This window comes from Miniopterus schreibersii, assembly GCF_964146895.1.
Source record: "Miniopterus schreibersii genome assembly, chromosome: 5".
NCBI lineage: Eukaryota > Metazoa > Chordata > Mammalia > Chiroptera > Miniopteridae > Miniopterus > Miniopterus schreibersii.
The window spans coordinates 54,117,048-54,131,563 of record NC_138106.1 but is presented as its reverse complement, the minus strand read 5'-3'; the positions used below and the strand labels follow the sequence as shown (position 1 = coordinate 54,131,563).

Here is a 14,516-nt window from a genome sequence, read left to right as displayed (position 1 = left end):
TGTCATTATCTGGGGGAAGTTCATGATTCAATTTAGAAATGGGCCGTTTCACCGGCCTAGTGGAGAGGACACTAAGAATCATTTGTAAATGTAAATAGTTCTGTTTCAGAGAACAACCTTGTTTCAACCAACTCATACATAAACTAGGGAAGCTTTACCTAGGAAGTATGTGTGTGTGTGTATATATAATTTCCACCATAAAATAGCAACAATACTTTTGATCCAAATATCATAACCTAAGCAGAAACACTAGAATATAATTTTAAAAATATATTGCCTAGACATGTAGCTATATACTATAAAACCCACCAAATAAAGGCTGTACAATGATTCTGTTTTCTTCAGTTTCATAACAGTATTTTTTTAAGATTCTTATTTTTTACATAGAGGCAAAATAACATCACATAAGTGAATCAGACAAATAGAGAGAGGCAGAGGGTGAATGCAAGATGCCCATGGATACTGTCTACAAAATGTTGCCAGTTGTAGAAGGGTGTGACACGCTAATATCCATTCATTCGATTCCTCACTGAGACACTAAGCGCGCAATGGCTGGCAGACACTGTATTTGAGAGTGGTTACCGAGGCCCCCAAATATTGACAGAGTGCCAGAGTCTAAGACACTATTGATGTACACAGCGGCCACAGCTCCAGACACCTCTCAGACACAGTCTTTAAATGTCACAGATAAATGAATTTTCATGAAATTGGGAGAGAGAAAGGAAGAGCAAGAAGAGAGAAAGAACATGGAATGAGAGGCAGGATAAAGAAAAAAAGAAAGAAGAAAATCACTTCCATACCACTGACATAAAAGCACGTGGCATTTCCTCTCTAAGGCCCCTTACAAAGGATGTGAGGTCAAGCCTGCCGACCGCATTCTGTTCCCAAAGCACTCGAACACCTTTAATAATTTCACTGTGTATTTATGTTTAGGGAGATACATGTTATAGAACAGCTTTAACAAACTATTTCTGAATAAAATATAGTTCAAGCATAAATACTGCAAAAATTCTTTAAAAATTTCAAAATAAAAATAAATTAAGGGAACCACAGGTGCAAATGAACATGAGGAAGTCTCCTACACAGTTCTCCATGTACATTAGAGGTTAAAACTCAAGATGCCAGGAAATCCATTTTTCACCAAGGCACAGATGTGGCCTCTGACAGCTTTCTTGCCAGAGTCCCACTGAAAGCAGTGACACCTAGTGGGTTTAGAACAAGATACTGAGAATTACCTTCGTCTTTCACCTCCCTCTCCCTGCCTTTCCACCGAAAACACCTGCCAGGGGAATATACGAGGTAAATCCATCACTTGACATGTGATAACAGAAACGAGCCATGGTTATAGCCAGAACAACCAAGTGCCCCTTAGAAATCATGTGTAATTCAATATATTTTAAATGTAAATGAAGCTTTTTCACTTGGAAAGTCTTTCATCTGCTCAGGGCACCTTCTCTTGACCTTCACACACTGTGTCATTAAAAGCAACCACGTCTTCAAGGTTAGAATATGGCTTGCGTGTGCATTTACTTTTCTGTATTAGAGCTGTGCAGTGCCTACATTTTACACAGGGCAATCACGCCAATGCCCACAAACAAAATTCTTCCTCCTCTTCAAAAGCACATGGGTTAAAAAAAAAAAAATTTAACCTGCAGCAAAACGGTTTTGAAAAGCCTCAGCTTACTTTTTACTAGCATCACATCAAGCCTTGGTATAAAGTTTTTCTGCATCTGGCTCTTTCTTGGGTACCTGGGACATGAGCAGGTACTTGGAGAATCAAGTTCCAAAGCTCAGTTATTCAAAAGGGATTTTGTTTTTGCATCAGCTTCTCAATGATTCTTAGTACTTTTCTTTTTTATATTAGGAGATACAATGGAAGGATTTAGACTTCCTGCCATGGAAAAAATAATTATTTTCTCTCCTTTTAAAGGCTTTTATTTTGAGGACAAAATCAGTTTTAACTCAAATGGAAATTGCAGTAAAATCTCAGACACTGTAATCAGTGACTGCATTAAAACTTCAAGAAGTATGCCAACTTCCATGTGAGGCCACGATTCAGCCGGGATCACAAAGAGACGCTATTCACTCTGCCTGTGGCCATTCTGACATTTCACAGTGTAAAATTTTTATACTGTAAAATTAAAGATCAAGACACTCATCTCTAATATGTTACACATACATACATATATACATGCATACAATATGTACGTACATGCATACAGTGATCTTTAATTTGTGACCATATAACAAGCAGAGAGGTTCTGGTTTACTCCAGGCTAAGGTCTAGCAAACACATTTTAAAAAAAAGGGCACTGAATTTTTCTGGTTGTAAAATTAAGAATATTTACCAAATATTCAGTGACTATTTAAACAACTGTGGTACAGTTCTATAAGAGATACTGTGAAGTTGCTAAAAAATAAGGTAGATATATGTGCTACACGACAAGATATAAGACATATATAGTACGATCCCTCTCACATGAAAAAAATGAGAACATATATGCGTATAAATATACTCACATATACCTAAAAATGCTTTTTTTCTGAGAGGATATACAAGACACTTTTGATTAGAGGGATGAAAAATATTTACTTTTAATTATATATTTTTCTGTTCTGTTTGAATTTTCCAACTATCTGTTTAAAAAATAATGCCAATAAAGATATCTGAGTGGCAAGGTTATGAGGAAATTTTTTCTCCTTTATTTTTCTCTGTATTAAAAAACTTAATATATGATATTTTAAAAGGAAATACCTCCAAAATAAATGATATAAAAGTAATTCATGATAGTTATAAGAAATCTGAAAGCGCTAGCAAAGCATAAATTAAATTTTAATAAAACCAACTTGTAATTCTCTGACCCAACAATAACTGCTGTTGAATTTTTGGTGGACTGTGTCCAGTTTGCAAAGTCCCTTCACTCCTCTACTTTGAGAGAAGGAAAGATTCTTTTCAGACCTTTAGGTCGGGGGACTCAAAACAGCTGTATGAGCCGTTCTGTTCTGTACCTTCCTGGCCACCCTTCACCACGACGCTGTTTTTGAAAGCCAGGACATTATGGGGGCAGCACAGGCTATCTGTGACACTTCTCAAAAGTATACAGGTCTCCATCTGTATTGCTCCCTGAAAAGCATGATCCCTGTGTCACCTCATAACAGTACATGGCATCTCATGATGAGGCAGAGGAGGCCTCGTGATGCCCCACAATTTTACAGAGTTCACACTGCAATAGTTTTGGGGCACTCAGGAGTGCTCTATTCTTCTGAACACAGGGAGCCTTCCCTGCAAGATACTTAGCCCTAGAACTTCTTCAAAGGCTAAGGAAGCCGAAGAAGAACACAGAGAGGTGACAGACTTGATGTGATTTCTCAGGCAACTGACACAATGATTACAACATCTTTTAATACTTTATTTGTTGAGGGTCATTTTGGGAAGAAGGGTGTTAACCATCTCTTCCATGTAAACACCTAGTGTTTAAGTACCTTATCTCCTTTCAAAATTTAAGACTTTTCTCACCTTTATTGTGCTTTCAGTGAAGATAAGATAGTAATGATAACCATTCATTTTATTATGGCTAATGTCCATTGGGCGGGGAGTTGACTTACACTATGTCCATTTAATTCTCAAAATACTTCCTTTGCTGTTATTATTATGCCAATTTTATAGGTGAGAAAATCCAGACTTAGAAATGTTGAAAAACTTGCCAAATGTCAGACATCTAGTAAGAGGAAGTGAAGGCTGGAATCTAACCTTCCTTAAGATCATCTTCCAGGTTTGGTTTACATGACTCGTTATGCGGAGGGCAAACGATGCCCAGAGCTTTCTTATCTTTCTATGACTCTGAGAGAGAGAGAGAGAGAGAGAGAGATAAAGGGGGGGGGAGGAAGGAGAAACTTAAAACGTTACAAAATTTCTCTAGGACTCCACGTTCCTCACCTCTAAAATGGATGGCACCTACCTCAGAGGTGTATTGTGAGGACCAAATGAGATAATATCAGTGAAAGCACTCAGTACACCTAAAATAAAACATTATCATTATTGCTATACAAGTTTCCCTTCTTTGCATAATGGATGTGTTCTAGAGAAGGTGATTATGAAAATGTATAGGCTTAACTTCTATTATCAAATCACAGAGCAATTACATTATAAAATCATAGGAAAGAGATTCCTAACAGATTGAAACGAAGACTTGATGTACGGCGGAGGCTCAGGTGGAGGCCGGGTCTGCGAGGACTCCCCTGGGAGCAGGCTGAGTGCTGCGGCCCTTCCTCGGTCCTCTTACCTCCCTCTCCTCAGCCTCCTTGGTCTGTCATTCCTGAATCTACTCCAGCTTTTTCCAGAGATGAGTTCCTTCTTTTCCTTTCACCCAATAAAATGTGTATGTAACAACAATACTTCACCTCATGGCCCTATCCCACACTGATACAGAAGAGTTAGAAATTTCCTTTAATCTGAGATTTCCAATCAGGTCAATTCATTAATTAGTGTCCTACTTACTCTGGTTATAAGTTTCTGTTAGATATGTATCAATAATACTTGTATTACCTTCATCATACTCATTATATCAAAGGCTTCTGGGTCAGGAACCCTGTCTTTTGCTTTCTTGGGAACCCTACACTTACAAGTAGTCCTGTAAATAAGATGAAACTTTAAATAGTACTGACTTCACCTTCGACTCATAACTAAACCTGGCTCTGGGCTTGAAGCGCTATTTTCTCCCGCCGGTCTCATCAGACACGAGTGCGTCATGTTCCTTCCGAGGCCCAGCCGTATGCCCCCAGCGCGCACTTCTTCCTAGCAACCAGCCGCATCAGGCTGCTTGCATTTTCTTGTCGTACCGGGACTTCTTCTTAAATTAATGCCTTATTTTTTTTCTCTCACAGGACATCCTTTACTTGTGGAAAATATTCAGAAAGAATGGAATTTTTAAAATAAACCACATGTTACCCAGACCTTGGGAAAAGCAGTGATGTTTGAAAACATCGGAGTCAACTAATCAGCTTTCTTATCTTTAGAGCTCAGGAAGGAAACAAGATCCAATCTCAGCATGCCAACAGGTATAAAGGGAGAGAGGTCAGCATAGTCTATACCCTCATGAGAGAGCTTGGACACATCAGCTAGAAGTATTCTTCATAAATGCTAACGGAGACCACGTTCCCGATTGTTTCACACATGCCAGCTGCCTGGGAAGCCACCACACAGCCTATCTTATTCTGGACCAATTCAAACAAGGTGCACTTATATTTTATTTAATATTTTGTCACAAGAAAACTACAGTATCTACTCAAGACCACCTTTATTTTACTGCTTGTCTGTATCCTCGTATCTGTCCGCTATTTCCCATTTCAGCACTTATTCATTACACAATAATTATCATGTACCTTAGGAGGATGGGTAGATAGATGATAGATAAATAGGTTGATCAATAGATAGACAAATAATAAATAATTGCTAGCTAGATGAAATATGAGTAATGACCTCAATAGAAGGCTAAGGAAGGAGATTCCAGATGAAGAAGCCTTTAAACTAGGTACTGAGGAACAGAAGGGATTCCAAGTACAGAGAGGAAATAGAAATCATTTCAAGCAGAATAAACTGCATAAACAGAAAGGCCACATGCACTGGGAAAAGAAAATCTTTTGGCTTGTGAAAGGGAGTAGCAAGAAGTAAAACTGGTGATTATTAGGTAAATTAGGACTAGATACCAGGGGAATGTGAGTGCCAGCCAAAGAACATTACTGTCAATAATCTAGATCTGAAGAAAGTTCATTAAATCACTCACCAGCATCATAGCTTCAGTAGAGTAATATGTCACAACTCTGAGGCTTTGGGATCCACAGGGAAGGTGCTACATTAGGGACAGAGAAAAGGTCCTTGTGGCAAATGAGTCTCACTCCAGCAGAGATTACCATGCTTCATCTACTGAGGTTAATCATAGTACATGACATGAACAAGACTCTCACCAGCTCTTAATCACATCAGCATTGGTCCTTTATTCTCAGTAACAATTCTATAGTTGCCAAAGGCTGCTGATGAGTCTGGCTCATATGAGAGAGGTGACTATCCTGAGCACGTGTGAGATGTCTGTAGAAAAGTTTGACATATGCTGTCGTCTGACCTTGAACAGAGTCAATATGTTCATGAATGACTGTTTTCTTGTACATGTCTGGTTCTGGTTCTCCCTAGGATATCAAGAGTCATTTCAGTGTATTCGGAATTCCAAGATATCTTTACATATTCTCGAAGGTTCACTGCTAAATGTGTAGGATTCTTGGTTTCAGTCATCATAAGAACACCCCGTTCCTAGCACTTCCTATCCCCACTTTATTGCTCCTACTGCACTTACTGACATCTGATATACTTAATATTTTCTGTGTATTTATTTTCTGCTCTTCCCCTCCAAATATTAGCTCTTTGAAGAAATTTTTGTAGATGTCTGTTTTGTTCACTGCTGTAACCTCAGCATCTAGAACAGATACCTGTTGAAAAACCATTTTTTAAAATGAAAGCAAACTACTGATGAAGGTAAACAAATATGAACTAGAGTGTGGGGGGGAAGCTTTCTACATAAAGCCTCCCTCCAAAACTTCATACAGAATATAACTAAAAACTATCGTCTGCTAGTAACTTCATGAATTAAGTTTCTACAGAACTTAAAGGACTTTTAAAAATGTATCTACTTGCTTTCTTACTTATTGAAATGGTGATCACACTCCTTTCATTTTATAGACATGCTCTGAGGGTACAATAGATGAATTTGGGGCTTCTGACTCCAAGGGCTGGTTTCTATGCACTGTTAGTGATATTTTAGTGCTGAATTGCATAGGATACTAGAATTTGAACCAATAAATAATGCAATTAGCTTATGGCCTCTCTGCTAGCACAGGGCACACTCACAGAAGCAAAGAAACTAATAAAAAACCCAAAACAATCAGCAGTAAAGAGGGAAGGTGAACACCTCCAAAAGCTAAGCATGGTTATTCTTAATTTTAACTTTGAAATCCAGATTGTTCTTTTTCATCATAATGGTTTCACATCCTTCTGGCAGAAAGGAATGAGAGCCAATGTACTGTGCAAATGCTGGTAGGTCAGTCACAGCTCATCAAGCTCTGGGAACATCAGGGCTTCCCTTTCCTCAGATCCCCCTTTATCTTGACAATACCTTATGGATTAAAAACTCATTCAAAGGTTCATATTTTTCAATGTAAAAATCTAAATTATTAAAATGCTAAAAGAAAAAACTGGCAAATCCTTTTATAATCTTAGCATGGGTAAAAACTTTCTACCTATGACTCCATATCTAGAAGCCATAATAGAAAAAGATTGGTAAATCTGATTATATTAAAATCAAACTTCTGTATGGCAAAAAATATATGCACCATAAACAAAGTAATTTAAAAAGTGGAAAACTGGGAACAATGTTTGCAACACATAGAGATGGTTATCTCCTTAATGTATAAATAGCAAGAAACAACATGGCAAAGGACAAGAAACCGAGAGAAAGAAAAGGAGATGAATAGACACCTTGTAGAAAAACAGACACCGAAAGCATACATATCAAAAGATACTCATTTAAAATACAGGGAGATGCCATTTTTTACTCATATGAATGGCGGAAATCCAAAGTCTACAAAACCACTGTTGAGGCTGGGGGTAAAGAGGCACTTTCGTATATTGATAATAGGGCTGCTCAGTAATAAACCCCTGTTGAGATTCATTTGGCAAAATTTAAGACGCAAGTGACCCTTTGACTAACAATTTTACTTCTCAGGATTTATACTCCAGAAAGCCTGCATATCTACGGAGTGATTTATGTACAAGGCTGTTCACTGGAGCATTGTTGTTGGAAATGATAAAAATTGTTTATAAATAGGGGCTGGTAGAATACACTGTGATACATTTACATAATGAAATACTGTGGAACTGGATAAATGATTGAGGTATCTCTCTATGTACTAATATGGAAAGATCTCCAAGATATACCTGGAGAATGCAAGATTGAGAGCTGCACTGAAAATGCACTGAAAAAATGCAAGACTAACTCAAGAACAATCTCGCAGAAAAGTGAAAATGAAAGTGTCACAGAATGATAAAATGCTTTCCAAGTTCCCCATCTTCTGGCCACTGGTACAGCCAGCATTTGGGCAAATGTGGCCAGTATTTGGCATCCTTGGGACTCCATTACCTTGGATCATAAAATGCTTCAGGTTCCTATCTCCCTAGCACGGTAGCATTCTTATGATGTTACTTAACAACTGCTCCTTTCTAAACCCAATGGTGTTAGTAGTAAAATCTAAAATGGCATCAAAACATTGCAACCATGAACTACTTGGGACAAATCCCATTTGAAAGCCTAGGGTTATTCCCGTATGTTCTACTTTTCATGTGTTGGGTGGGGAAGATCTGGTTATCCACCTGCTGCTACATAAGAAGAAAACAAACTTCTCCAAGAGCTTAAATGTATGAGATTATTAAAAATAATGAATATAATATATTCACTTATTAGGTAATATGTATCAGGATTCTAAAGTGCTCAGGTGATGTTTTCAGGATGCATAAGACTGTTAACATGAGGAAAAGAATACAGCATTAGGCTGACGATGCATGTTGAGCACTTGGGGGTTCCTAAAGGAGAAGCCATATATATTTAATAACAAATTGAACAGCAGCAGCCTAATTTTTGTAAGATAAGCAACACATTCATATACTGGTCAGAAATTACAGCATCAATCCAACAAACTGTTCCCCAAAAGTATCCTGATATTTATAGTCAGAGTGCTCCCTGCAACAACCTAGAAGCCACAGAAAAGGGCAGGGGTAGAAGTTCCTAAATATGACTTGCCATTTCCTTTGTCCCATTACTTTTTGGTAAACAGATAACCAATGAGTTGGCCATTCTATGTAAGATTTTCTTCCTCTGGGTTTTGTTATTTATTTCAGGCAATTACTTTAAAATATGGAGCCCTCCCTCCCCCCCCTCCCTCCCTTATTCTTTCTTTCTTTCTTAAACACTCTATACATTCTGGGTATTTTACTATCATTAAAAATACAGAGATAAAAGACACAATCCCTGCCCTCAAATATATTGGTGTATTGGAGAGAAGGAAAAGTAAATATATCCAACTAGTTATAACACAGGATCGTACCTGCTTTAAATGAGTTAAGTATAAATATTGTGGGAGAACAGAGGCATGGGGTGCTGGGTTTTAATGAGGGGTTTATATAACAAGTTTAGAGGTGCTGATGCTTGAGCTGAAACTTGAAGTATGGGACGAATAATCAGGCAAAGACTAGAGAGGATGGAAAGGGACACCAGATAGAGGTAACAGAAAAAAATCACAGAGCAAAGCAGAGTCTAGTCCATTCAGAGAACTGCAGGTGGTTCCAGACAGAGCTCTAGGTGACATTGGGAACAGCAGGAAACAAGGTTTCAGAGGTGGGCAGGGCCCACCCAGGTGGTGATGGAAGCACCACTTTAGATAAGGTGAGCAGGGAAAGCTGAGACCTAAATGAAGAGAGGGGGTGAGCCATGCAGAGCTCAGAGAGAAGAGCCTTCCCTGCAGAGACTGCACCGCACATGCAGGTAAGTCTATTCCAGGGAGTGGTGAAAGAACTGGGGCCACTTACTCCTGGTTGCAGAGATGAGCAGAACTATTCCAGATACTGTTCCCCTGACTATCATCTTATCTGTTTTGTTGTCTCTGGAACCATGGCTCTTTCCCATCAATGAATTCATTCAGTCCCTGTAATCAACTCTGATTAGTGTTGTTTAACATCAATCTTTTCTGCTTTTTTTTCAAAGAAAGACACCAATCAGTCCTGCACACCCCTGCTTGTTAAAAGCAGCACCTCTCCTGCTGACTTACCGTTCTCTTAATCAAAAGGGCAGGAGGAAGCAGTTGGGATTCACTTTTCTTTTTTTTCTTTCAAAGTACACAAATGTCAACTTCCTCAAGGATGTTTGGCATAGCTGAGTTCAGTCATGTAATGTACAAAGTTAGCTTGATCAAAAGGTTGCAGGCTGCCCACTGCTCAAATGGAGGGAGAAAAGGAAACCGAGGGCTTCTCTGAAGTGTGAATGAGTGCACAGGCCACTGCTGTATGTGTTTTCACAGGGAGGACATGCTGAGCTGACAAGCGGCTTTAGGAAATGTGAGCCTCTACCACTGCATTGCTCGATCCTTTCTTTGAAATGGCAGTGGCACTTTCTCTCTTTTTTATTTTTATTGTTGTGCCCAGCCAAGTACTTTCCATATAGCTTTGTAAAAACCCCAAGCCATAGCCATTTATATGTATTTAAAAATTACTTTTACAACCAGTCCCCATACTTTATCTGAAGAGTGCAATTCTCCTTGCCTCCATGGACTTGAAGGTGTTAGCACCTGGTACAGCTACCAGGTAGTCCATTCATTCATTCATTTATTCTCCTACTCCTTTTACAAATCAGTATCCATCATGTGGCTGTCAATATGAAAAGCCCTTGTCAATAATTTCCTTGGAAGATGCTTTTAATAGTAGCAGAAAATACATTTTCCAGAGTTGATCTTAGATTAAACTGTAACTTAACTTGGTTTTGGAAATAAGTAAAAGTCTATAAATAATACCAATGGACATGTCTAAACCTGAACTCACATTCCCATCAAGCACAAAAATCATCATATATGGTAATGATCCCCAAACAAGGCAGGAGAAGCCAGTTAATCTTTGTAACCATGTAGAGCTGGTATGGTTAAAAAAAAAAATGTACAACCTCATTGGTATTCTGATGTGAAATTAAAGTGATAGGAAGGTCTAAGTAACTAGCTCTGCGTTCCAGCCAGAACTAGATCTCAAGCTCCAAATTCCTAATCTAGGGACTTTTATGTGATGAGCATTTATTGGGTAGGGGTAAGGGGTGAGAAAGAGGGAATACAAAATCTTAAGATCACTGATATGGGGGGATAAAGGTGAGGTATGAGAGCTAAAAAATCAACAACACTGGTCTAGAGAAAAATTCTTCTTTTACTCATTTGAAATGCCTCTGAATTATTGGGAAGAGCATAGGAGAAATGTCTATCCACTTTTATATGAAATAAATTTATACAACATTCTCCCTCTTTATGTGATATAAAAAAATCTCTTCAAACAGTTTCCAAAACTTCCCTGATCATAACATTTGACCAGGTTTCTTGTTTCAGATACAAATGCCAAGGTTGCCCCATGGAAGTTTCTGATTCTCTAAGTCTGTGGTGGGGCCCAGAAATGTGCATATTTCGCAGGTGACCCTGTTGATTCTTGGGATCAGGTAACACTGTTCTAGAAAAATCCTTGCCACAGCACCTAAAAAATTCTTCATTCCTAATGAATTGCTCCATTTCAATGTTTCTGTTGTGCCTTTGAAGCTGGTGCAGACTCTCTCATACCAAACATTGACCTCATATGTTCCTTTAAAATAATTTTAGATACATTTAAATTTTAAAGCTTTTAGCAATAGCAAAAAGTCAAATGGAGTCTTCTTTACCTAGCTCCCTCCTGCAAAAGCATCTACTTATACTTTCCAAGTACCGATGCCCAATTTATTTTTTTAAAAAGCCTGTGCTTAGTCAACATACTTTAATTGAATACAGGATTTCTTTTCCCCCCCCACATTTATTTTATTGTCTGCCAATCTGGTTGATCAAATTACTAATTTCTACCCTGGCAAAGGTGATCTTCAGAAAAATCAGTCTGCCTGTGCTGCATCCCAGGGATATTAACAACAAAAACAAGAAGAAAGCATTCCACACAGTAATAAGCAGGGAGAGAAACCAGTCTTCCTTCTGCCTTATACATTTTGACACACAGAAACAAGCCCTTCCATATCATCTCACCTCTTTGATAAGTCAGTCTATTTTCCTTCCAAATTCTGTCTGAGACAAAACTCTACCCTTTTTTTTTTTTTAATCCTCACTTGAGGATATTTTTTCCATTGCTTTTCTGAGAGAGTGGGAGGGAGGGGGGAGGGAGGGAAGGAGAGAGACGGGGGGGGGTAGAGAGAGAGAGAGAGAGAGAGAGAGAGAGAGAGAAACATCGATGCGAGAGGGATACATCAATTGGTTGCCTCCTGCTCGAGCACTGACCAGGCCCGGTGATTAAGGCTGCAACTGAGGTACATGCTCTTGGCCAGAATCGAACCTGGGACCCTTCAGTCCACAGGCAGACGCTCTAACCATTGAGCCAAACCAGCTAGGGTGAAACTCGCCACTCTTTCTCCCATCTTTTAGAAAGGCACAACAGGAAACACTGTCTAATAGGAGTTCTCCAACTCGGGTCTTTCAGTCAGTTTTATTAAATAGATACACACAAACCAACCGGAAAACAAAAGTATTGCTGTTAGGTTTTAGCAATAATTCAAGGATCTTGAGGGAAATTAAATTAGGGGAAAAGAATGGTCCATGCCCTCTTATAAGCATGAGAGGGAGGGACGATAACTGTAAGAAATGTCTGTTAATTGTGCTTGTACTGTAGTTATATTAAGAATTGCACAATTAATTCCCACTATCAAATTAAACTGGTAAACGGGCCTAGATTAAAAACACAAGTCTGCTCAGCTTGTTTTCCTCAGTTATATATGGGCATGGGCAAAAGTAGGTTTATAGTTGTGACTGTATGTGAAACAGAGTTTATTCTTACATTATTATTTATTGATTGATTACTGTATTATTATTTATCATTATTAACCTATTTTTTCCCACCCCTGTACAAAGAAATCACAAATTCAGTTTGCCATCACTAGTATGTTTTACTTTGGGAGTGAAAAAGGTCTTTTTCCTCACAAGGTACATTGTATATTGAGATGAGGAAGGCCAAGGCTAACGATGTATATAGTTGTAAGGGTGTAACTGCTGCAAAAATAAGCACCTAGTTTAGTAGGATGTTTCCCTTAGAAGACTGAGGCATAACAATTTTTTCCTACTGGGAAAGTGTATCTCTTGAGCGGAGTAGAGGCTGAGAGGCAGTGAGGAGTCCAGGCTGTGGCAGGAAATACACCTGACAGGCAGAATCCAGGAGGGTCAGGCAGCCTCAGAGCAGCATCAGGGATGCTGGAGACAGCAGAGATGTGTGGATACTCCAGCCGTAGTCGAAAGATTACAGATGGTAGGTGGCCATGGTTTTAAGTGTCCACTGGCCACAGCATTTGCAGTCCACATTTGCAAAGTCTCTTTAATTATGTCAGTGGTTAGAGCTAGCCTCCCAGGTTAGGCTGGAACAACCACTAACAAGCTGCCCCCAGCCCCCTTCGGGACTCAAATGATGAAGCCACAGCAACCCCAGCAGCAGCAGCAGCAGGAAGAGCATGGCTTCAACCTGTAGTTCTTGCCCATCAAAGAGCTGTGCCCTGTCTGCTCCCACTGACGGGCAGATAAATACGGAGATCTGCTGGCAAGTGCATGTTTAGGTATTTCTACGGCTCCCTCATACAGGCCTACAGAGAACACCTAACAGCTTCCATTGGTGCAACACATTCACCCACTGATGGGGCGAGACCCATTACTCACAAATGGGTGAAAAGAAGCAACAATATGCAGGTCCTAAGCCCGGTTTGTGGGCAGAAACCTGTCATTCCCTTGCAGGCCGACAGGTCTCCTATTCAGACAGTCCTTGTTTAATTTTCCAAACACCCTTCCTCTAAATGGTGCTGCTCTACACTGTGTAGACAGACAGGTTTGACAAGCACAGCCATCAATTTCACATTCCCTATGCCAACTGCCAGGAAAAATTAGGCTAGTGTGTACCTGGGATTGACTGGCTCGGGAGGCAAGTGAGCTTGGCACTTAGGAGGTATTTTCTGCAATCAAGACTCAGATCTCAGGATGGGATACTCAAGGAGGGTTGTTCCTTTTCAAAACTCATGAAATCAGGAGAGTCTGAAAATATGTGTGGTAGCCTTCTGTGGGCATATATTATACTGAATCCAGAAGACAAAGAGAAAAGTAGGGCATGGTTCCAATCTAGAAGGAGCTCGAAGTAGGCAGTAAAAGGCACCCATTCAAGTAACCATAATACAAAATGGGACACTTGCCTTAAGATGTGTACACACAATTATTGGTCAACAGGAAACTGAATATAGATGTGAAATATCAGCCAATTTGTTGTCCTTCAAGAAATGTCAGAACTGTCCAGAGAAAGGCCAACTGGATGCATGATAACAGTGGGTGAACTAGGCACATGGCAAAAAAAAAAGTTAATGAGTGCCGTTTCTCATGACCAAGTCCAAGAATACTCTTGAGATTTCTGAGAATGCCTCAGGGGTAAAGAGCGAGCTTGAGATGGTTTTGAAATCTCTGCGAGCATAGAGTCTCTCTGGAGGTTTCCTTTTGGTGCTGATATGTTTCAACTAGGAAGGAATGGAGAAAATGGAGGAGAAGGGTCTGTCGCTATTCCAGGATTCAGACAGTGAGAATTAAGAACAAAACCAAAGGTAGGAGAACGAAAAATTTAGCTTTAAAATTTTAATGGTAGTCTTGATATGATATAATGAGAATGGCACTTCGCC

The 14,516-nt window shown here is 39.4% G+C and overlaps 1 protein-coding gene across 19 annotated transcripts in view; it reads right to left on the bottom strand.

Annotated features, from left to right (window-relative positions):
* The window catches only part of ZBTB20 (zinc finger and BTB domain containing 20), a 726,721-nt gene that overhangs the window by 248,212 nt on the left and 463,993 nt on the right, over window positions 1–14,516 (bottom strand). For 2 of the 19 annotated variants that reach the window (XM_081138868.1, XM_081138864.1), the window contains one exon: window positions 5,784–5,849. The exons of the other annotated variants lie outside the window; for them this stretch is intronic. The gene's annotated coding sequence lies outside the window, so the exon portion shown is untranslated. The remainder of the gene's footprint in view (window positions 1–5,783; window positions 5,850–14,516) is intronic. 19 annotated transcript variants of the gene reach the window in all.